Below are 26,199 nucleotides of genomic sequence, written 5' to 3' on the forward strand. Positions count from 1 at the left end.
AATTTTATTAACTTATTTGTTCATTCTTTAAAAACAAAACAAAACATTTCTGGGAGCCTTTTCTATGCCCTCTACTATGTCACGTATTACTGAAAATTTGATGACAAGACAGTTCTTGCCCCCAAGTGGGGCAAAGGTCACAAATAATTAGATTGCACTACAACTGTGAGTTCTTGAGCACACAGACCATATATTTTCTTTTAACACACTATCTGGCACAGAGTCTACACTCCAAAAATATTTGTTGAAAGAAGGGAAAGGAAAAGAAGAATGAGAACAACAATTAAAGAAGATATTTTTAGAAATGCATTAAAAATGAATGAACATTACAAATTGCCTGGGAAGAAGAGATAATATTTGAAAGTGAATTTTATTTATTTATTTACTGTAGAAAGTATTACAGATGTCTTCCTGTTTTCCCCCATTGACCCTTTCCTTCCCACTCCCACCCCCCTCCCTCTCCCACCCCCATCCTACAACCTAATATCTGTGTCCATTGGTTATGCATATATGCATATACGTTCTTTGGTTTATCTCTCCTACTCTTCCCACACCCCCCCTTTCATCTCTCTGAGGTTTGTTAATCTGTTCCCTACTTCCATGACTCTGAATCTATTTTGATTAACAGCTTATTTTGTTCATTATATTCCATAAATATGTGAGATAATGGGGTACTTGTCTTTCTCTAACCAGCTTATGTTGCTCAGCTTAATACTCTTAAGGTTCCTCCATGCTGTCTCCAAGGGTAAGAGATCTTTCTTTCTTACAGCTGCATAGTATTCCATTGTGTAAACATACCACACTTTTTTAATCCACTCATCTACTGATGGACACTTGAACTGTTTCCAGATCTTAGCTATTGTAAATAGTGCTGTTATGAACATAGGGGTGCATGTGTTCTTTCTGATTGGTGTGTCAGGCTTCTTAGGATATATTCCTAGAAGTGGGATCACTGGGTGAAGTGGCAGTTCCATTTTTAATTTTTTGAGGAAACATAATACTGTTTTCCAGGAACAAGACAGGATGCTTACTTTTGCCACTTTTATTTACCATAATAATGAAAGTCGTAGCCATATCAATTAGACAAGAAGAAAAAATAAAAAGTATCTAAATTGAAAAGGAGGAAGTGAAACTGTCATTATTCGCAGATGACATAATATTGTATGTAGAAAACCCTAAAGACTTCATCAAAAATCTACTAGATTTAATAAATGAATTTGCAAAGTAGCAGTGTACAAAATTAACATCCAGAAATTGATGGAATTCTTATACACACATAATGAAAGTTAGTTTTAATAGATGAGGCGAAGAATGAAAGAAAATTTCCCAGGCCAAGGGGATAAATGTAATGTTGTAAAATCATAAAGTAACACACACACACAATTGAGAAAATTCTGCTAGAATGGAATATAGGTCCATGAGATAAAAAGAAGAGTGATGGACAGTGGGCAGTCAGGTTTGAAAGATGGTATTGATGCAAAACTGTGAAGATCCACCTATTCAAGCCTGGACTTCATAGGGATAAGAGGGTTTTGTATAGGTAATGAGTATACATATACATGGGCAAAAGCAGGTTTACAATTGTTCAAATGAAAAATAATATAATAATAGATAACAATATAAGAATATACTGTTTCTCATATTAACAACTGTAAACCTATTTTTTCCTCCACCCTGTACATGTTTATATATGAGCACCATTTTCATATATATAATAAGATGAATACTAGAACTTGCTTTGTTTTGAGCAAGATAGTCAGGGCTTACTTGTGATGGATAGATGAATTAGAAAGAGTGGTGACAAGGAGCCACTTAAGACCATAAGTGCACAATCAGAACAAATAATCAGCCAGGCTGGATTTGGATAAAACTATGTAAGAACCAAAGATATGTGGAAGCAGTCATTCCATTCAGCACTTTCTTCCTTCTTCCCCCTCAGGAATTACATGTACTACTACTTGACTCCTGTGGGAAGCCCACTGAAGAGTTTGGAAAATCCACCCATCCCTGTCTCACAATCTAGGAAGTAAGTCATCACTCAGGCAAACTTTACAGGCTGAAACCAACATCTAAGGTGAACAGGAAGTCAGCATTTGGATAAATCTGAGAAACACACACAAAAAATTGAGAAAACAACTAAACTAAAAAATAGGCATATAGTATGAATGAAGAGCAGACCAGATAAAAACATGAAATGAAATTTGTCCCTGAAAGATATGCCAAACACTCAGACATGGAGTAGTAATGTAACCAAGCAGACAGACAGAAAGAAAGGAAAAAATAAACAAATATCAAGAAAAATAGAAAATCCACAAAATTTGGGAAAGCAAACAAGTGCATAACATCCATATTAAGATCTTAATAACTGAGGTGGCTCTCTGTCCACTTCAGTCTGACTTACTCTATTTGGTTATTGCTGGGATAACTGTCTGTCTCATCCATGGTTCTTGTAATGCCACACCCACACATACAACACCCCCCACAAATACACCACTATGACTTACACATAAAAGGAAGTAGTAAAACAACAAAATCTATTCCAAGACATAGACTGGGACACCTTAACCTGTTTCTCTTACTGTTATCTTTGTCCTGCAATTCTTGGCTCTGAATCCAGACACACAATAATGCTTGCTTCTCTCTCTAGGGTACCAGTTATCTTTCACCTTTCTGGGCATTGACATCCCATGAGGTTCTCCATGCAAAAGAGAGTTCCCACATTTCTATCACTCACAAAATGAACACCTTGATCAATCCAGTCTACCCGAAGCTAATATAGTATTGTACGTCATCTGTAATTTTAAAAAGAGAGAGTTCTCAGAGTCTTCCACTGGCTGAGCTCTCACTTCCATTCTGCTTCTGCTTCTAATATCTTCACTTTGAAAGTTCTAGTACAGCAAATCTAAGTCATGATTCTGGGAGCAAGAATACGGGAGCACCTGGCTCAGGTGAAGGAGTGGACCTGCCGAAAGGAAAGCTTCAATTAAGCAGATCTGGATAGCTTAGACTATCTCTCCTACTCTAAATAATTGTTTATACATTTTTACTTCATATATTTTAGACTACTTTATAGGTAAGCCAATGTCTTTAATGATAAGCCCATTTAATACATTGATATGTAATAACCCTAGAAAATATTTTACAAGCTGGCTGGAGAGAATGACTTTACGATGGTTACTCAAAAACTGTATAATTTCCAGTGTTCCTTTCTTCTGCCATTTACCAATGACATGAACATCAGTTAGAAACCTGCCATGGGCCTTGATATTTTGTGAAAAAATGACCCCAATTTTTGTTACTTCTTTCACTTTAGTCACTACAGCCTCTGCAATGTGACTTTTAGAAAACAAAAAGAAATTGCTAACCTAAATATAGGGAAACATACTAGGAACTTTCTACATATACTATACTTGTCAAAAGCAATTTTACATAAAGCATAGCTTATAAGAGAATTGAGCCACCACTGTTGTGGTTGAGATAAATTCTGTCTTAAAGAGGCATACAAAAAAGTAAGAACAATGACAATAACAATGACCGTTTTTTAATTCTTAGTTTTGCTAAGTATTGTATTAGTTTTTTTTAAAAAAAATATTTATTTATTTTTTTGTTACAGCTGTTTCTCCTTTTTTACCCCACTGGCACCCCCCTCCCCAAACCACCCCTACCATGTCCCCGGCTTTGTTGTCCATATCCATTGGTCAAGCATACATACATATAAGTTCTGTGGTTTAGCTCCTCCCATTCCCACCCCCTCTTTTGAGGGATGTCAGTCTGCGCCCTACTTCCATCTATCTGGGTCTACCGTATTCCTCAGACTGTTATGTTCATTATATTCTGTATATAAGAGACATCATGTGGTATTTGTCTTTCTCTGCTTGGATTATTTCACTTAGGATAATAATTTCCAGGTCCCTCCATGTCGTCTCAAAGGATAAGAGATCTTTCTTTCTTAATGCTGCATAGTACTCCATTGTGTATATGTACAACTGCTTTTTTATCCATTTGTCTACGGATGGACACTTGGGCTGTTTCCAGATCTTAGGTATTCTAAATAGTGCTGCTATGAACATGGGGGTACATATATTCTTCCTGATTGGTATTTCAGGCCTCTTAGAGTATATTCCTAAAAGTGGGATCACTGGGTCAAATGGCAGTTCAATTTTTAATTTTTTGAGGTAACACCATATTGTTTTCCATAGTGGCTGCACCAGTCTACATTCCCACCAGCAGTGTATTAGAGTCCCCTTTTCTCCACACCCTCACAACACTTGTTGTTTGATGATTTGTTGATGGTTGCCATTCTGACAGGTGTGAGGTGATACCTCATTGTTGTTTTAATTTGCATCTCTCTGATGATTAGTGATGTTGAGCATTTCTTCATATGTCTCTTGGCCATTTGAATGTCCTGTTTGGAGAGGTGTCTATTCAACTCCTCTGCCCATTTTTCAATTGGGTTCTTTGCCTTCCTTTTGTTGAGTTGTATGAGCACTCTATATATATTGGAAATTAACCCCTTATCTGACATATCATTGGCAATGATGCTCTCCCGTACAGTGGGTTGCTGTTCCATTTTGATGATTGTTTCTTTTGCTGTGCAGAAGCTTTTGAGTTTGATGTAGTTCCATGTGTTCATTTTTTCCTTTGTTTCTGTTGCCTTAGGTGATGTAATCAGTGAAAATTCTGCTTCGTATGATGTCTGGAATTTTGTTGCCTACATTTTCTACTAGAATTTTTATGGATTCATGGGTCACATTTAAGTCTTTTAATCATTTTGAGTTTATTTTTGTGTATGGTGTAAGTTGATGGTCTAGTTTCATTTTTCTGCATGTAGCTGTCCAATTTTCCCAACACCATTTATTAAAGATGCTGTCTTTACTCCACTGTATGCTCTTGCCACCTTTGTCAAATAGTAATTGAGCATATTGCCTTGGGTCCATTTCTGCGTTATCAGTTCTGTTCCACTGGTCTATATGCCTATTCTTGTGCCAGTACCAGGCTGTTTTGGTTATAGTCGCTTTGTAGTATAACCTGATATCTGGTATTGTGATCCCACCTACTTTTTCCTTCTTTTTCAAAATTGCTGTGGCTATTCGGGGACTTTTTTGGTTCCATATGAACTTTTGAAGTATTTGTTCTAGTTCTGTGAAATATGTCGTTGGTATTTTGATGGGGATTGCATTGAATCTATAGATTGCTTTAAGTAGTATAGACGTTTTAATGATGTTAATTCTTCCAATCCATGAACAAGGTATGTGCTTCCACTTTTTTATATCTTCCTCTATTTCTTTTTTTCATTGTCCTGTAGTTTTCTGCAAATAGGTCCTTTAATTCTTTGGTTAAGTTTATTCCTCAATATCTTTATTTTTTTGGAGCGATGGTAAATGGGATTGTTTATTCAGTTTCTCTTTCTGTGAGTTCATCATTGGTGTACAAGAATGCCGTCAATTTCTTGATGTTAATTTTGTATCTAGCTACTTTGGCAAATTCATTTATTAAGTCTAGTAGATTTTTGATAGAGTCTTTAGGGATTTCTATGTATAATATCATGTCATCTGCAAATATTGACAGTTTCACGTCCTCCTTTCCAATTTGGATCCCTTTTATTTTTTCCTCATGTCTGATTGCTATGGCTAAGACTTCCAGTACTATATTAAATAAGAGTGGTGAAAATGGACATCCCTGTCTTGTTCCTGTTCTTAATGGAAATGTTTTCAGTTTCTGCCCATTGAGTATGATGTTGGCTGTAGGTCTTTCATATATGGCCTTTATTATGTCGAAGTATGATCTCTCTATTCTCACATTGCTGAGCGTTTTTATCAGAAATGGATGCTGGATTTTGTAGAATGCTTTTTCAGCATCTATTGATATGATCATGTGGTTTTTATTCTTCATTTTGTATATGTGGTGTATCCCATTTATTGATATGCAAATATTGTACCAGGCTTGCATCCCTGGAATGAATCCCACTTGGTCATGGTGAATAATTTTTCTGATGTATTGGTGGATCCGAATTGCTAGTATTTGGGCATCTATGTTCATCAGGGATATTGGCCAGTAGTTTTCTTTCTTTGTAGTCTCTTTTTCTGGTTTTGGAATTAGAATTATGCTGGCCTCATAGAATGTGTTTGGAAGTCTTCCTTCTTCTTGAATTTTTGAAATAGTTTGTGGAGAATGGGTGTTAGTTCTTTTTTGAATGTTCGGTAAAACTCCCCAGTGAAGCCATTTGGGCCTGGGCTTTTGTTTGCTGGGAGAGTCTTGATTACATCTTCAATTTCCTTAGTAGTTTTCGGTCTGTTCAAGTTTTCTTTCTCTTCCTGGTCCAGCTTTGGGAGACTGTGTGTTTCTAGAAATTTGTCCATTTCGCTTAGATTGTTGCATTTGTTGCCATACAGTTGTTCATAGTAGCTGTTAACGATCTTTTGTATTTCTGTGGTGTCGGTTGTTACTTCTCTTTCATTTCTGATTTTGTGTGTTTGGGTTCACTCTCTTTGTTTCTTGGTGAGTCTAGCTATGGGTCCATCAATCTTGTTTATCTTTTCGAAAAACCAGCTCTTTGTTTCATTGATCCTGTGAATTGTTTTTTTGGTCTCTATGTCATTTATTTCTGATCTGATTTTTACTATTTCCTTCCTTCTACTTGCTCTGGGGTTTTCTTTTTGTTTGCTTTCTAATTCTTTAAGTTGTGAGGTCAGACAGTCAATTAGAAATTTTTCTTATTTCTTGAGGTAGGCCTGTAGTGCTATGAACTTCCCTCTCAGAACTGCTTTCACTGCATCCCATAGATTTTGTGTTGCTGTGTGTTCATTTTCATTGTTTTCCAGGAAGTTTTTAATTTCTTCCTTGATCTCCTCGGTAACCCACTCATTGTTTAATAACATGCTCTTTAGCCTCCATGTGTTGAAATGTCTTTGCATGTTCTTGTTGCAATTGATTTCTAGTTTCAAGCCATTGTGATCTGAGAGGATGCTTGATATGATTTCAATCTTCTTGAACTTGTAAAGATTTAGTTTGTGTCCTATCATGTGGTCTATCTTTGAGAATGTCCCATGTGCACTTGAGAAAAATGTGAATTCTGTAGTTTTGGGGTGTAAGTCTCTGTAGATATCTATTAAATCCATGTGGTCTAGTGCTTCATTTAGAGTCTCTGTTTCCTTGCTAATTTTTTTGTCTAGAGGATCTATCCAGTGCTGTCAACGGGGTGTTGAAGTCCCCTGCTATGATTGTATTGCTGCCGATTTCTCCTTGGAATTCCTCCAGAAGATTTTGAATATATTTTGGTGCTCCTATATTGGGTGCATATATGTTTATCAAGGTTATATCTTCCTGTTCGATAGATCCCATTAATATTACGTAGTGGTATTCTTTGTCTCTAGGTATGGCCTTCATTTTGAAATCCATTTTATCAGATATGAGTATTGCTACCCCAGCTTTTTTTTTTTCTTTTCATTTGCTTGGAATATTTTTTCGATCCATTCACTTTCAACCTATGTGATTCTTTTGTTGTGAGGTGGGTCTCTTGTAAACAACATATAGATGAGTCATGCTTTCTTATCCAGTCAGCTATTCTGTGTCTTTTTATGGGAGCATTCAATCCATTTACATTTAAGGTGATTCTTGATATGTACTTATTTATTGCCATTTTTGTTTAGTGTGGTTCTATTTTTCTTCCCATTTCTCCTGCTAATTACAGCAGTCCTTTTAACATTTCTTGCAGTGCTTTTTTGGTGCTAATGTATTTCCTTAGGCTTTTTTTTTGTCTGGGAAGGTCTTTATTTGACCTTCTATTTTGAATGATAGCCTTGCTGGGTAGAGTAGTCTTGGATTCAGATCCTTGTTTTTCATGTCCTTGATTACTTCATGCCATTCCCTTCTGGCCTGTAGTGTTTCTTGTGAGAAGTCAGCTGAGAGCCTTATGGGGTTTCCTTTGTAGGTAACCTGTTGCTCATCTCTTGCTGCTATTAGGATTCTCTGTTTGTCTTTAATTTGTGGCATTTTAATTACTATGTGTCTTGGTGTGGGCCTGTTTGGGTTCTTCTTACTTGGGACTCTCTGTGCTTCTTGAACTTGAATGCCTTCTTCCTTCACCAAATTAGGGAAGTTTTCTCTCACTATTTTTTTGAATATATTCTCTATCCCTTGCTCATTTTCTTCTTCTTCGGGGACTTCTATGATGTGAATATTGTTCCGTTTCCAGTTGTCCCACAGTCCTCTTAAGCTGTCTTCCTGTTTTTTAATTGTTTTTTCCTTTTGGTTTTCTGATTGGTTGATTTTTTCTCCCCTGTCTTCTAATTCACTGATCTGGTCCTCAGCTTCCTCTACTCTGCCTTTTAAACCTTCCAATGTGTTTTTCATTTTTGATATGTCATTTTTTATCTCTTCTTGATGGTTTTTAATTTCCAATTGTCTTATTTTCAGCGTCTCTATGTCTTTACTCATGCTGTTGAGCTTCCTCAAGATCATGGCTCTGAATTCTAGGTCTGTTAACATGCCTAACTGCTCTACATTGATCTCATTTTCAGTGGAGGTCTTTTGCGCTTTCATTTGGCTTCTGTTTCTGTGTTTCACCATTTTGGCTATCACAGTGGGCGTTGGAACCTGTCAAGTTTTCCCTGTGGGTGTTGGTGTTCTGCTGTTTGTGGCTCCCTCCCCTGGGTTTAGATGAGCGAGGGTGGACCCACATTAAACACTACTGTCAAGTCTTACTTTCCTGGTTAAAGTTGCTCGCCCAGGAAAGCTACTGTTATTCTCTAGCTTTTTGCCTGGAGGCTAGCAGTCGAGGTTACTTGAAGAGTTTTGGGTTGTTAGTTGATTGAAAAACTCCCTCAGGTGCTCAGCTTAAGGGGATTTCATGAGGGTGGGGCAGATGCTGGTTGTTAATGAGCTTCAGTTAGCACTTCAATGGCCCACAGGGTGGGGTTGGATCTCCGAGGGAGGGGCTGCCGCCTCTCCCCAGAGCCCTGGGAAGGAGCAAAATGGCCACCGTCCTGCGTGGCAGCAACTCAACAAAAGCTCTGGTTGCCCTTCAAATCCCGAGTGCCCCACTCAGTTCCCGTCCAGTCTGCCCTTCCTCTGCCGGAGCCCAAGGTGAGTGGCTGTGGCTTATTTAGCCTCTGTCCCGGCTCTGCGCTGTGGAGGCGCTTGGGAGTGTAACCCGAGGGCCCTGCTCACAGCTAAGGCCACTGCTGGACTGCTGACTGTGGCCTCCCAGCCCCCGTCTCGCGCCTTCGCAATCCTACCAGGATCGAGTCAGTGTCCCTGGTTATATGGTCCTCACAAGCTGCTTTTCTGTTGGTTTTTCCCGTCGATTTTTCTGTGTTATAGTTGTAATTCCAGTTTGGTTCTGGGAGACGGTCTGTGTAGCTTCCTTTTACTCCACTGCCATTTTGGAATGTGAACTAGTTTTTAAAAATACATTATCTCATTTAATCTTTAAAATACCGTATGAAGGTAGACATTAAGACTTCAGCATTACAGACAAGAAAATGAAGGCCTTTAGAGAAGTTAACTAAAATGCCTAAGATAACACAGCAAGAACATATGAAAAAATGTTGATAGTTAATATGAGTAAAAGGCAAAGTGTAGTAATAAAAAGAGAGAATTTAAAATTGTGCCTTTAGCTTTGGCCGGTTTGGCTTAGCGGTTAGAATGTTGGCCCATGGTCCAGAGAGGCCCGGGTTCAATTCCCCCTAAGGGCATGTACCTCGGTTGCAGTTTGTCCCTGGCCCTGGTTGGTGTTGTGTGGGTGGCAGCCACTCGATGTATCTCTCTCACATTGATGTTTCTCCTCTCTCTTCCTCCCTCTCTCCCTCCCGCTCTATCTGAAGATAAATGCAAAAAAAAAAAAGAAAAAGAAAAGTAAAATTGTGCCTTTAGATCAGCCCAAATATTTCATTCATTAAGTTTATAATGCGATTCATAGATCTGGTTAGCTGTGAGTAGAGTCCATCTAGCAACAAACTTTGTCAAAAGAGAGAACCAAAAAAGCCAATGTTCAATGACCTCTTTAATTTAAAAATAAAAAAAAATTAAGACTATACTATTGAATATCACCATCTCCTCATAATATCAGAATGTTATCTTTCACAATGATTGATTTTAGCTAAGTTTATTTTTTTTAACCAAATATTTACTGAATCCCTCCATGCAGCACACATCATCCTATATCCTGGAGATACAACAGTGTACAAGATAGTCAGCATCCCCTCTGTCATGGAGCTTATATTCTAGTTCAGGAAACATAGATAAATGATATAATACCACATCAAGATCAGTGATATAAAGGTTATAAAGACTTAGAAAATAAAAGGATGAGGTGTCTGAGCAAGTTTAGAGAATTTCAGATGTTTTGGTCCATCCAGCCTGCCTCTCAATGATTTGTGAGGTATTTATTCTCCATGCTGAGAAATTTTGGACCAACTGTTGTTCAAGGAGTCTATTATACCCACCATACAGATAAGACTGAGGTTGCTTTCCCCTATAACAGTGACTGGTGTAAGGATGAACCCATAACCCAAATGTGGACAATCAGAATCTGATACTTAAACAAGGAAGAAGTTCCCATCTTGTGGGGTTGCTAAGCTTGTAAGAAATGGGCTGCAGTCACATTTACAACTTAGAGGGAATTTGTCTAATAAACGAAAGAGGAAGAAACGAAACCCTCAATATAAAATCCAATTGTGAATAAAGCCACAGTCACCTCTGCACATTTCAGTGTGGGGCCAATACATTGCCTTCACATTGCTTAAATTAGTTTGTCATAGGTTTCTGTACCATTACTCATAAAAGTGGCAGGAATTGTTCATGGGTGTTATTTAAACTTTGGCATGAATAATATGAAGAAAACAGTTGTGAAGAATATAGACAAAGTAACATTCCTGGCAGAGAAAATGGTATTTAAAAATTTCCTGAGGTAGACAACAACTTTGTATGTTCTATAAACTAATAACTGTCATCACTCATTAAGAGAAGACAGTCCAACAAGGCCCACTATGACTGACAAAATTCAACATTATCCTGGAGTTCCGTGCTGATAAGAGAACAAAGTAAAAGAAAAAAATGGGTAGCAGGGTAAGAAAGAAAGAGACAGGACTATAATTTGTAAATAATTATCTTCATCAAAAATTTCAATATATATCCTGCTACTTTGCCAAATTCATTTATCAAATATGATAGCTTTTTGATGGAGTCATTAGGGATTTCTATGTACAGCATGTCATCTGTGAATAATGACAGTTTCACTTCCTCCTTTCCAGTTTGGATGCCTTTTATTTTTTCTTCTTGCCTGATTGCTGTGGCTAAAACGTCTAGTAATATGTTAAATAAGAGTTATGAAATTAAACATCCTTGTCTTGTTCCTGTTCTTAAGGGAAATGTTTTTAGTTTTTGCCCATTGAGTATGATGCTGGCTATAGGTTTGTCATATATGGCCTTTATTATGTTGAGGTATGATTCTTCCATTCCCATTTTACTGAGAGTTTTTATCAGAAATGGGTGCTAGATTTTGTCAAATGCTTTTTCAGCATCTATTAATATGATCATGTAATTTTTATCTTTCATTTTGTTTATGTGGTATATCACATTTATGGATTTGCAAATATTATACCAGCCTTGCGTCCCTGGGATAAATCCCACTTGGTCATGGTGAATATATTAAAAAATATATTGCTGGATCCTGTTTGCTAATATTTTGTTGAGGATTTTGTCATCTATGTTCATCAGGGTTTTTGACTTGTAATTTTCTTTCTTTGTACTGGCTTTGGAATTAGGATTATGCTGGCCTTATAAAAAAGAGCTTGGAGTTCTTCCTTCCTCTTGAATTTTTTCGAATAATTTGAGGAGAATAGGTGTTAGGTCTTCTTTGAATGTTTGATCAGACTTTCCTGTGAAGCCATCTGCACCAGAGCTTTTGTTTGCAGGGAGTTTATTGATTACTGCTTCAATTTCCTTATTATTGGTCTGTCCATTCAGGGCAGCCTGAGGACCCAGAGGCTTTCCCAGTGACTGCCCGTGGTAGAACTCCAGAGATGGAGTTTCCAAGCAGGACTAGGATCCTTTGATTTGCTCCTAGAAAGGCCTAGATTGGTCAACAAACAGTTCTTCTTGCTCTCTAATGGATGTTTCGGGTACGATTTCATTCTCATTTCTAACAATTCCTGAGGCACTTGCATGTTTCCCACATTGTGAACAGGGGAGTTGCTATCAAGAAACAGGGTCCATGATCAAACTCCACAGAGCTGTTTTGGCAGTCTTCCAGGGCTGATCTGGGCATTTTTAACTTTAAGGTAGTTCTTGGTGGTGGGTAAGATAAATGAGTTTTCTGGTGCACTTGTCAAAGGAAGTCCTTCAGCCATTTCCTGGTTAAGAAGCTGGATTTGCAAATCGAAGATCTGTTCCTGTACTTTGTTGTATGATAGCTTCAGCTCTCTCACCCGCTTATTGTGTAGCACAGATTTTGGACCTGCTCTAGGTCTTGCCATAGAGACATAAACATTCTCACACAAGTTTGAATACTTCCCACTTTTTGCTGCATTAAGCCTCTGTCTTTATCCTCCTTCAGAGGAAATCATGGCTTATTGAGGTTACTTTTCTGCTTCAGCTTCCAGGAGTTATAGATAAAGTCCACAGTTAGTTTGGGCAGCCCCAGCTCTGTGGCCACACTGACCAGGCTATAGAACTTCTCCTCCAGCTCCTGGAGCTTCTGTGCCTGCAGGCTGGTCATCTTCTTTTGGCCTGGCTCTGCAGTTCTGTGTAGGGAATGGTCAGCCTTTCCATGCTTCTGCCTGTTTTAGCTGTGCCTGAGGCAAAAAGACTTAAACTTTACTTTATCTGCCTCATCTAGGATGGTTTTCATCTCTAGGCTGTGCTCAAAGGCACAGGTGACATGGAATGCAGTGATGCAGCTTTTCACCAAGCACTGAATGCAAGCTCCTGTCTTCACCTTGCAAAGGTAGCAGACCAAGGTCCACCAACTGGGTGGGATGTGTGAGATCTTTGTGACTGGTTCCATCCTTTCATGACAACCAATGCTGACCTTTGGAATCCACAGGGCACAGCTGACATGAACCCATTTAGTCCCTGTCTTGGTGGTCTTTATGGCTCCACCTTTCTTTGGACATAACATATATTGCAGATGAATGCCCAAGACACAAAAGTGACAGAGCCACCTGCTCTTTGCAACCTTGAGGGTGTTATATAGCAGGCCTGGTGTACACAGATGTTACAGTTATTACAGAACACCATATCATTCTCTTCTTCACTGTCTGGAGACCAGCACACATCACAGATCACATCTTCATCATACTCTATGCCTAGCACTTGCTCTGTTTCAATAGCATGGTTCATATTTTCATGGCATTGGTGTTCCAGGACTTCTACTGTCTTTTCCATAAGATTCTCATCAACTGGCTCACAACCTATTTCTTCAAGGTCTTTTTTTTTTTTTTTCCAAATCTTTATTGTTGGATGTAAAATGTATTACAGATGTTCCACATTTTTCCCCCATTGACCCCCTCCTCCCCACTCCCGTCCCCCTCCCACCTTTTCCCACACTATTGTCTGTGTCCGTTGGTTATGCATATAAATTCTTTGGTTTATTTCTTCCCACCCACCCCCAACCCCTTTCCCTTTGAGGTTTGTCAGTCTAGCAATGAATTTGTGCTTCTTAATCCCTTCACATTTTTTACCCATTCCCTCAACCCCCCTCCCAACTGGCAACCAACAAAATGTTCTCTGTATCTATGAGAATGTTTCTGTTCTACCTGTTCATTTTGTTGTAGATTCCATTGTCGATAGATATGCATTCATTGCCATTTTGTTTGTTCATACATTTTCTTTTTCTTCAAAAAGACCCTTCATCATGTCATATAATAACAGTTTGGTAGTGATGAACTCCTTTAACTTTTTCTTGTCTGGGAAAGTCTTTATATGTCCATCAATTCTAAATGACAGCTTTGCAGGATAGAGTAATTTTGGTTGTAGGTTCTTGGTTTTCATCACTCTGAATATTTCTTGCCACTCCTTCTGGCCTGCAAAGTTTCTTTTGAGAAATCAGCTGACAGCCTAATGGGAACTCCCTTGTAGGTAACTAGCTGCCTTTCTCTTGCTGCTTTTAAGATTCTCTCTTTGTCTTGAACCTTTTGCATTTTGATGATGATGTGTCTTGGTGTGGGCCTCTTGGGGTTCACCTTGTTTGGGACTCTCTGTGCTTCCTAGACTTGTATGTCTGTTTCCTTCACCAAGTTAGGAAAGTTTTCTGCCATTATTGTTTCAAACAGGTTTTCGATTTCTTGTTCTCTCTCTTCTCCTTCGGGCACCCCCAAGATGCAAATGTTGGCACGCTTGAAGTTGTCTCAGAGGCTCCTTACACTATCCTCATTTTTTTGGATTCTTTTTTCTTTTTTGCTGTTCTGATTGGGGATTTTTTGCTTCCTTATATTCCAAATCGATGGTTTGCTCCTTGGATTTACATACTCTATTATTGAAGCTGTGTAAATTATTCTTTATTTCAGTTAATGCCTCCTTCAATTCTAACTGTGTATCCATGATTTCTAAATGGTCCTTTTTTATGCTCTTAAGGCCCTCCCTAAGTTCACTGAGGTTCTCACTAAGTTCATCGAGCATCCTTATAAGCAGTATTTTGAACTCAGTATCTGTTAGGTTGCTTATCTCCATTTCGCTTAGTTCTTTTATTGGGGTTTTGTTCTGTTCTTTCATTTGGGACCTGTTTCTTTGTCTCCTCATTTTGGCTGCCTCCCTGTTTTTGTTTCAGTGTATTACTTAATGAGAGGTATGGGGCTCGCTGAGACCAGATGCTGCTCGTTTGAAATAATTTAGGAAAAACCTGAAGCAGGATCCAAGACAGGCCAATCCTATGGTTAAGCAAGTGGCAACAGCTTGGGTGGGCTTGAAAGTTGAGTGGGGTGGGGCGGGGCCTCAGGGAGTCAGCAGGGCGGGGCTACCAGTGTGAGCCAGGTTGCTGGAGTCCCAGATATGGAGACTGTCTGCCGCCCCTGGAAGGGCTCACCAAAGGAACAGAGGCCTCTTACAGCACGTTTGTCCCCCTCTCCAGCCCTCGCTCCAGTGCCAAACAGCTCAGTTCTTCCCTGTATGTCTCTGGCGCCCCTCGAGCTGCCTCCCCTCCGAGCTTAGAGGGAGAGAGTCCGATAAGTCCATGCACGGGCCCTTTAGGGAGCTGCCTGGGGTCCAGCCGCTTCAGCTTCCCTGAGCCTCAGTTTCCGCTGGTTTTTTCAGCCAGAAGTTATGGGGATTCTCTTCCTGGCACTGGAACCCTGAGTGGGGCACCTGGTGTGGGACGGGGACCCCTCAGTCCTCAGGAAGGAGACCTTCCCAGCCGCGGGAGCCTCCTGATTTTTATCCGCCACACTTGGGTGTGGGACCAGCCCGCTGCGCCGTAGCCGCCGCCGCCGCTGCCACTGCAGCCTCAGCAGCCACCGCCACCGCAGCCCCTCGCACCACCGCCCCTCCTACCAGTCTGGATGTAGCTGCTGATTTAATTTCGTAGTTGTAGGACTTCCATTCAGCTTGATTTCAGGCGGTTTTGAATGATGGTTGTTCTGTAGTTTAGTTGTAACTTTGATGTGGTTGTGGGAGGACGCGATACCGCATTTACCTAGGCTGCCATCTTCACCGGAAGTCCTGCAAGGTCTTCATTAAGTGCTTAGAGCTAGGATATGTCCGTGTCATCTAGGTCATAGTGGCACACAGATGCTGCTTGCTCCTTGATGTTCATATACACAGGCTCTGTGGTCTCTGGGAGACAGCATTGGATGTACTTCAGGGGGCAGATAAACAGAACATCCTTTACCTTATCAGCTACAATTCAAAGATATATTTCAGATAGTTCTTTTCTGCCATAGAGGCAATACTGAATGGTGGTAAAGAGTACAGCCTTCAGATTCACACAAGCCTGTTTTTTTTTTTTTTTTCCCTGCCACTCATTTCTATGGCTCTTGAACAATTACTTAACTTCTGTATGGTTCTGTTTTCTTAGCTAAGGGAAGGCTGTGTAAAAATGGACTGGCTGGTACTTGGACTTCCTTTTCCTATTCTTCTTTCCATGTATCCGTAAACAGGTAATAGCTGTCAGGATTAAAGGGTGAGAATCTGAAAGTTTCATGGCACTGATGAGGTCCTTCTGGAATATCTCAGCAGATTTCGTGTGTTCATTTGGAATTTTTTACTTGTTCTTATACATTGAGCCAGTAAGGGAAGTGGAATGACTCTCATCTGAACTGTCACTGCTGCTGAATGTCCTGTGGTGTTTCACTTTGGAGCATCCTGATGAGAGCGTAGCCACAGGTACCTCCTCAGATGACAGGTGAGTGGCACCTTCTCACAGCCACTCACAGTTCTCTCCCAGCTCCATGCGGGCCCAGCAGAGTGCTGGGAAAGTCTGGTAAGAGTGCATAGTATTTTCTTACAATCCTTTGTATTTCTGTGGTGTCAGTTGTTACCTCACCTCTTTTGTTTCGATTTTATTAATTTGGGTCCTCTCTCTTTGCTTCTTTGAGAGTTTGACTAAAGATTCATCAACGTTGTTTATTTTTTCAAAGAACCAGCTCTTGGTTTTATTGATCTTTTGTATTATTTTTTGGTCTCTATGTCTTTCTCTTTCTAATTATTTAAGTGGTAGAGTTAAACAGTTTTATTCAAAATTTTTCTTGTTTCTTGATGTAGATCTGTAATGCTTTGAACTTTCCTCTCAGGATTCCTTTCACTGTGTCCATAGATTTTGTGTTGTTGTATGTTCATTTTTATTATTTTCCAGGAAATTTTGTTATTTCTTTCTTAATCTCATTGGTAATACGTTTATTGTTTAGTAACATGCTATTTAGTCTTCATGTGTTTGAATGTTTTTGAGTGTTTTTATCCTAATTGATTTCTAATTTCATGCCATTGTGATCCAAAAAGATGCTTAATATGCTTTTTATCTTCTTGAACTTGTAAAGTTTGTGTGAATCTTTTGTTTTGAGATAGGTCTCTTGCAGAGAGCATATATGTGGACCATGTTGTTTTATCCATTCAGCTACACTATGTCTTTAAATACATATATATGTTTGTGTGTATGTGTGTATGTGTATATATGTGTGTTATTAATTAATTTTATTAATTTTTTTTAGAGAGAGAGGAAGGGAGAGGGACATAGAAACATTGATGTGATAGAGAAACATCTATCAGCCTCTTCCTCCTTGCCCCCTACTGAGGATAGAACACACAACCCAGGCATGTGCCCTGACCAGGAATCGAACTAGAACCTCTCAGTCTATGGGACAATGCTCAATCCACTGAGCCACAGTGGCCAGGCTACCCTATGTCTTTTGATTAGAGCATTTAGTCCAATTACATTTAAGGTTATTATTTATAGGTACTTATTTACCACCATTTTTTCCTTTATAACTATGTTCCTCTCTCTCTTGGTTTCTTTTTTGTCTGTGAAGCTCTTTACTTCACATTCAATTTTAAATTATTGCCTTGCTAGATACAGTAGTCTTAGGTTCAGGTCCTTGTTTTTCATTATTTTTAATATTTCCTACCACTCCTTTGTGGTATAAAGTGTTTCTGTTGAGAAGTCAGCTGACAGTCTAATGAGAGCTCCCTTGTAGGTAATTTTCTTTGTCTTGGCTGCCTTTAAGATTCTTTCTTTGTCTAAATGTTTGTCATTTTGATTATGATGTCTTTTAGAGTGATCTCTTTGGGTTCATTTTAATTGGAACTCTCAGTGCTTCCTGAACTTGTGTGACTTTTTCCTTCATCAGGTTAGAGAAGTTTTCTATCATTATTTCTTTCAATGGGTTCTCTATTCCTTGTTCAAGCTCTTCTCCTTCTGGTACCCTTATGATGCAGATGTTGTGACCCTTTATATTGTTCCAAGTTTGTCTTAAACCATTCCCCTGCCTGCTTATTAATTATTTTTTCTATTTGCTGCTCTAATTGGGTGCTTTTTTTCTACCTTGTCTTCCAAATCACTAATTTGGTGTTCTGCATCATTCAGTCTATTTTTGAATCCTTCCAATGTCTTTTTTTTTTTTAATCCTCACCCGAAAATATTTTTCTATTTATCTTCAGATTGAGTGGGAGGGAGTGAGAGAGGGAGAGTGGGAGGGAGAGAGACATCAATGTGAGAGGGTCACATTGACTGGTTGTCTCCTGCATTACTCCAACTAGGGCCAGGGATGAACCACAACTAAGGTACATGCCCTTGACTGGAATCAAACCCACAACTCTGGTCCATGGGCTGACGTTCTAACTGCTGAGCCAAACCAGCCAAGGCCCTTCTAGTGTCTTTTTGACATTAGATACGTTATTTTTTTCATTTCTGCCTGATTCTTATTTATGTTTAATATTTCTTGTTTCATGAAGTTGTAGTTTTCACTAAGTTTCTTTAAATTCTCACTAGTTTCCTTGAGCATCTGTATAACCATTAACTTGAACTCTATATCTGATCAATGTTTGCCTCTTTTTTGTTTAGCTCTTTTTCTGGAGTTGCCTCCTTTTCTTTTATTTGGGGGTTATTTCTTTGTCTCACCATTTTTGCTGACTCTTTTTATTTGTTTCCATGTCTTAGATCAAACTTCTATGCTAACCAGTGGTCATGGAGTAGCCTTATGTACTAAGTGTTTTGTGGGAACCAGTGGTGCAATCCTAGATCTCCTGAGCTGGGCGCTCTACAAATGACCCTTGTGTAATTTATTTGGGCTCTCCTGTTATAATTGTTTCTTGAATGTTGTTGTCCCATTCATGGATGGGATCTACTCTTAGGCTGGCTGATTGTTAGATTCTTCTCACTAGATCATGTAAGATCTTGTTCATGTGTTGACAGCACAAAACTAAACACAACATAACGTAACGTAACGTAACGTAACATAACATAACATAACATAACATAACATAACATAACATAACATAACTATACAAAAGACCACAACAACTATAACAAAAGGACCCAGAAGAATTACGAAAGAGAGAAGAGAACAAGAATAATAGAAGAAAAGAAAAAAAAAAAAGGTATTATGAAAGGGCAGAGGTGAAATATAAAATAAAAACACGGAATAGGGAAATGAAGATGGTTGAAAAGAAAAGAGGAAGAAAAATTATGAAAAGAAAAATAGAAGAGAAAGCAGAAAGGCAGGATATTAGAAAAGTAAAAAAGAAGCATAAGCAGGAGAAAGAAGAAAAACTAGAATAAGAACAGGGAAAGGAAACAGACTAAAATAATATCAAATTAGTAAAAAAGAAAGATAAAGAAGATGATGTAAAAAAAGAAATGAAGTGGCATTTGTCTCAAAAAATTTTTAAAAGATGAAGTAGCATTGGTTTCAGCAGAGTTTTAGTGTCTCCTGGGAGCTCCCTTTGGATCCTGCTCTACTTTGGTGCTAGCCAGTCAGAAACTATCTTCCTTTGGATGTCAGCAACCTGTTAGGAGCTTCAAGCCATCCACAGTTTGTGTTTGTCTCTGCAGAACTTGGCTGTGCAAGGGGTGTCAAGCTGTACTCTAAAGCCGGTTTGTCCACAGTTTGGGGCCCAGGATTGGTCAGCAAACTTCCCCAGGTTCTCCAGGCTCCACCTCTGTTCACCTTTGCCTGCTGGCCCGCTGTCGATCTTAGTGACTGAAAAGTCTGTTTCTGAAAGGGCTTTTGCAGAATTGGGGGTTTCAAACCTCTGGGTCTTCCGTGAGGGAGAGGGGCCATTCATTTTCAAGGAAAGTTGTATGTGTGTTTCTCTGCCCCAGAGCTACAGCTCCTCTGAGAGTGATGTGGAATATTTTCCTACCCTCAGTTGGGCAGAGATCTTTGTCTGCTGTCCAGTGCAATCACCTGGAAACTGGGAGTCTCTATTAGCTCTCCCAGAGGGTAAAGCATCAGTCAGGTTAGTGGGTCTGTGGGGCAGATGGACCTATCCACACACCAGTCACTGATGCTCCCTGAGCCTGTCAAAACCATTAGGCTTGGCCCTCTATTGCTGTCTCATCTGCAAAGGTCTAGATGCAGGGTGTGATGGGCAGTTTTAACAAACAAATGAAAACAAACAAAAGAATTAGGAGAGAAAAAATACCTGTGGCTTTATCTCTACCCAGTTCCAGTCTCCTCAATGGCCAGAAGCCCAATGACCTTTCAGGGCTGGATATTATATGGGTGGCTGTTTTCAGCTCTGGTGCTGCAGACCAGGAATCCAGCTGGGGACCCGGCCTCACTCCTCTCAGAGAAAACCTCCCAGGCCCACAGCCGAGAGAGATGTCTCCCCTTCTGTCTCTGCTCTCTGTGGAAGTGGGCCAGACCCTCTTGTGATCTCGCCCCTCCTACTAGACTCCAGGTGGTTTCTGTCCTTCCCTGCTGTCTCCTCTTCAGCTGGACTTCAGTTGGCAATTCCGAGTGAATGTTCCCTACTTCAGTTTTATTTCCAGTGTGGCCCTGGGAGGAGATGTAAGAAGGGTCTGCCTATATGGTCATCATCTTCCCTCCCTTCTTTATCACATCAGTACAAGTTTTTTAAGCCATTTTATAAGTACTATATCAATATTGCTTGTCTGAACACTGAGGTTATGAGTTTTGATGGAAAATTAAGTTGTGCTATCTTTATCTGCATGAGCTTGCAAGGACCCCTTTAATAAATATTATAATTTAGCATCTGTTCTAAGATGGTTTGATATAGTAAAGAGCTTTAAAATATTTATAGGTATTTTTTAATTGGAAGCATATCTGAACTTTGAGAACTATTTCACACTACTAATTAATTTTCCTTATTTTACTCTCATATTATAAATATACATTATTTTCAAATGTTGCAACTCAGTTGCTATGAATCAAAAGATGTGTACAATTGTTGGACTGTTATTTAAAAATAAATAGAACTTTTAGTATAGTAATTATAGAATTTTCACACTTGCAGTAATACTGCTTGAAAATGCTGATGCTGTCATATTTTTGCTAATATTTGTAATATTTAGCCACTCTTGTTCTTTTTTTTTCTTAGTAGTTACTGTGGATGGCAAGAGTAACTGATGAACCTTGTCACTTCTAAATTGGTTTTGTTTTTTGTTGTCTATAAAATCTTTGCTCCTTCCATGAAGATATTTTCCTATGTTTTCTGCAACATTTTAATGGGTTTTGGTTTTCATTAGGTCCACACCCCCTCTTAATAATTGAGTTTAGCATGTTATAAGATAGAAATTAAGGCCCATTTTATTCCCTTTGGACATACATGTATTCCAATAACATTTCTTTAAAAGACTTTTGTTCCCCCCATTTATTGTTATTAAAAAATGAATGACAATATCAATATTGTTCTATTACCAGTCTTCATGATGTTCATTGATCTAATTATTGAACATTATACCAGGACTCTCCTGTCTTGATGATGAAGCACTGTGACAAGTCTGAAAAGAGCTAGTGTAAGAATGTCAACATTGTATTTCTTTACAAAGATTGTCATGAATATTCTAGTTATTTTGAATTTCCACTTAAATTTTAAAATCAGCCTGTCACCTACCACACACACACACACACACACACACACACGCACACAGCCTGATAGAATTTTGATTAGGCTTGCATTGAATCTGTGAATTACTTGGGGAAGAACGGTCACCTTAAAAATATAGTCTTCATATTCATGAACATGATATGTATCTTCATTGACTTAGGTCACTTTAAAGGTATCTCTGCAATGCCTCTTACCTTCATAAGTCAAATATTAAGATTATTGTGAAACGTGCACTTCAAATTTATTTTTCCCAGTTATGTGCTTGATTATAATTATTTCAAATAGTATACCTTTTTTTACTCTCATCTTCTGACAAACCTTCTATCATCTAACTACGTTACTAAGTTATCTGAAAAGAGATCATTCTGATAGGTGCTACAAAAAATGATTTCCGTTAATATTGCTGAATTTAGTGTGAACATGATTTATTACTAGCTGGAGTTAGGTAATGATTGGCTATATTTCAACAAAATTTAAATGATATGAAATTACTGAAATTACATTTTATGCTAAATTCCTTTCCCAAGTCAACCTCTTTTTTATTTCAAAATATTAATTAATGAAAGACTCCTGCTAAATGAGTACAATTTTTAACTTTTTAAATTTCCAGTTTCTTCCCTAGTATAATCACATTACATTTACATAATTAGATTTACTTTCATTTTGTAAAATGACTTTCCTAAATGATTTCATCATTTTATTTGGTTTTTCCATTTTGATTATTAAATCTCTTGTTTTATATATTTAAAAATATACTATGAAGTGAAACGGACAAAAGCGACACCAACTCTAGTTAACCATTTATCTTGGCATGAGTACATATTTAGTAAGTCATATTTGAAGGTCTTATTTTCAAAACTTACATGTTTACACTATATAAACTTTCTGTACTTTATATATATATATATATATATATATATATATATATATATATATATTTTTTTTTTTTTTTTTCCTTTCTTTTTTTGGTATGTGCCCCTAGTGGGAACTGAACCCGGGACTCTCTGGTCTGTAGGCCGACACTCCAACTGCTGAGCCAAACCGGCCAGGGCTGTACTTTATATTGTTTAAAAAAGTGTACTTTACTATTACTGCATACTTTGTGTGCCCTCTAAGAATAAGTCCTATCTTAAATTTTTATAGCATAGATTAGTTTTACCTGTTTTGTGAGTCTTGCAAATGGAATCATCCGTAATGTACTCTAGTGTAGCTCATTTGTTTCACTCAATGTCTTGTTTGTAAACTCATCCATGTTATGATACATACTCTAGAGCATTCCATGTCATTCTAGCAGGTCAATGTACCACAAGTTATTTAAGAAGGCTACTGTTGTTGGACACTGGTAGGTATTTAGTTTGGGGCGTTATGATTAGTATTAATATGAACATTTTAGAATATGTCATTCAATTAAAATATGCAGACATGTCCTTCCAGATTATAAATCAGATTGCTGTTACTCAGAGTGTATGATACGCTCAGACATAGGAAATAGTATAAGCAGTTTTCCAATGTATTTCTACCAGTTTACATACCAACACCGATGTGCTATATTAGAGTTTTAACTGTCCATAATTTTGCTTACATATGACATGTTCAATCACAACTTTTATTTTAGCTATTCTGGTGTTATAAAATATTAGGAAATTGCAGTTTTCATATTTTTTTTCATAACTAAAAATTAGATCACCCTTTCATATATTTTCTGGCTGTCCTCTTTTGAGAATTGACTGAATTTGTTCACCAACTTACTACCTTAATTAAGGCTGTCTTTAACATCACAGTGTTGTAGGAGTATTATATATTCTATATTCAAATTATTTTGTATATGTGCATTTTGCAAATATATTCTTTATATATTCAATAGGTTTTAACTTTGATTTTTTGATGGTATTTTTGAGGAGTAGACACATTTTTTTTCATGTTCTATGTAACAACTAGTTTTTTTATGTTCAGATTTTATGATTCAGTTAAGTAAACTTGTCTACTCCATGGTAATTAATTAACTTTTCATGCTTTCATTTGGTAGTTTATTGATATTCCTTTGACACTGAAAACTAAAATCAATCTGGAATTGGTCTTAGTGTACTGTGTGAGATAGCATTCTAGAAGGCCTGGGGTGGGGCAGGAGCCAGGTGCAGGGTGGAAAAGAGGGAAAAATGAGGGATATCTATAATACTCAAAACAACAAAAAATAAATAAAATGTAGATATAAGGCACCCATACACACAAGATACATCACGTTTACATGGATATTAATTGACCAACAGAAGGTACTGAAAAGTCCATTTGACCTCTCTATTCTGTGTCACTGCTGATTCTCTACTATCTTAATTTCTGTAACTGTATTATTTTTAAAAATTTTTATTGATTTTTTTAGAAAGAGAGGAAGGGTGTGAGAGATAGAAGCATCGAGGTGAGAGAAATATTGATTGGCTGTCCCCTGCACGCTCCCTACTGGAGATCAAGCCCACAAACCGAGCATGTGCCCTGACCAGGAATCGAACCTGGACCTCTCAGACCATAAGACGTCACTCAATCCACTGAGCCACACCAGCCAGGAAATTTCTGTAACTTTATAATATGACTAGATGTTGATAGTATTTTTTTCTTCTTCAAACTGTCAGGTGAGTTCTAGATTGATTGTGTGAGGAACTGGCAGACCCTCTCCTTAGGGACAACCAATTAACTGGTAAAATTTTTTTAAAAATTGATGTCTCTGGAAATTGATCTAAGGTTATACAAGAGAAAGTGTTGTCCAATTATATCTTTTTAAATTGGTAAAAGCAGAAAGTGTGGCATTTGATTATTACATAATCTAATTCCCTAGGTCAGTGTTGCTTCCTCTATTCTGGACTGATATGGTCAAGACAAAGGGGGTTCATTCGACTCTAAATTTCCAGTCTACCACTGTGGTGCATCCAACAAGTATAGACCACATACTTACCTATTGCTTTCTTAAATCCTGTTCTGGGAATTATATATTACATGAGAGCTGCTGTCACTCAAAGTGAGAAAGTTATGCCACAGGCACGATGGGTCTAGAATACTAAGTCCCCAGTATTGCTTGTAGAGCAAGTATTCTGTGCCAGGAAGGGCAACCTCAGAGGACCATGGTCTATCGTCTTTCTCTTATGTGTTGGCACAAATGTTCTGTTTGGGGATATTTACATTATAGAAAAAGTTCTGAGTAGACTAACTTTATTTTGTATATAGATGGAGAAGTTCAAATGGGGTATTTTTGAAAATAATGGAGATTTTGGTACCAAGCATTTAAGAGTGGGCTGTCAATCCCATGAACCTAGCAGCAAGAAGCTAAATGGAAGACCACCAGAAACTGAACAAAGAGACCAGGGAAAGAAACAGCCAACTAGATCCCTCCTGGGTTTCAGTCATCATTGTGTATCTAGAAGTCTATTCACATGTGCTAAGGTGCACCCACTCAAGAACAATGAAAGTGTCATATTTGGCTGACTTAAAATATTCCCATAATCACCATGTATCAACAAAGGACTGAAGTCTCACTGGCTCAAGAGATTAAGCACATCTTCTGACCAAATACTGCCTTTATGGAAAGCCACTCTGAATATCAATAAAAACATGAAATCTTAAATACATGCATACATACAGAGGCCCAAATAAAAAAATCTTGCTGAATATTATAACCAAAACAAAACACTTAGTAGAAGAGATCACCAGAAGATTTCAGCAGGCAGGGGAAAAAAAAAAAAAAAAAAGCCAATTTGACAGATTACTAAGGATCTCCCAATCAGAAAAAAAACAGAAGAAAGATTGTTTGTGCTTCTGAGAAATACGACATGCTCTGAAGCAATGGGTTGATGTATTTCGTTGTTTACAATAGTACTAATAAACATCTGTTGAATATTATTTTTATTCTCTTCTCTCTTTTTGCTTTCTGTAATTCTCCATTACTAAGGATGTTAGAACATTTGTATGTTCCATATATTTCTTTTTTTTAATCCTCGCCTGAGGATATTTTTCCATTTGTCTTCAGGTATAAAGAAAGAGGGGAGGGGAGAGAGAAACATTGACATGAGAGGAACACATTGACTGGTTGCCACCTGCACGACCCCGACAAGGGCTGGGATACACCGCAACCTAGGTACGTTCCCTTAACTGGAATGGAATCCACAGGCTGACGCTGTACTGCTGAGACAAACTGGCCAAGGCTATATGTTTAATATATTTCTAAAACTTAATATTTATGCTTTTATTTTTCTGTATACACAGTCAGTGTGGGAATTTTTTCATTGTACTGCTTTCCAGATAAGTAATTTTATATTTTTCCATGCCCTAATTACTGCAAACCATCAACTAAATTCTTATCATTTTTATATTAGTTCTAAAATATTCAGTTTATACTTTTGTATATTACAACTCACTGAGGATATTCTAGATTCTTTCCCATACTTTGTGTATTTTATTCTATTTTAAAATTATTAGTCATAGTTATTTTTTAAATGTACTCTTTCTCCCCTATTTGAATCACCTTCATATTACTTATAGTTTCTCTTTTTCTTTCCTTTTCTTTTACTTCTCTTAGTAATAACTCATTCCTTTTAGCTGTTAGCATGTACAGTAATGGTTAATTTTATGCATTAAATTGTATATAAACAAACAAAAAAGCTCCAGGTGGCTTCTTTAGAGAGTTTTCTCTCTTCTGTTGGAAAGATTGCATGAGAA

General features: G+C 38.0%; 1 pseudogene; it reads right to left on the minus strand.

The window, feature by feature from the left end:
- Positions 1-2,049: 2,049 nt before the first annotated feature.
- LOC118643945 lies at positions 2,050-19,710 on the minus strand (annotated as a pseudogene).
- Positions 19,711-26,199: the final 6,489 nt, after the last annotated feature.

This window comes from Molossus molossus, unplaced genomic scaffold, assembly GCF_014108415.1.
Source record: "Molossus molossus isolate mMolMol1 unplaced genomic scaffold, mMolMol1.p scaffold_m16_p_4, whole genome shotgun sequence".
Classification (NCBI taxonomy): Eukaryota; Metazoa; Chordata; class Mammalia; order Chiroptera; family Molossidae; genus Molossus; species Molossus molossus.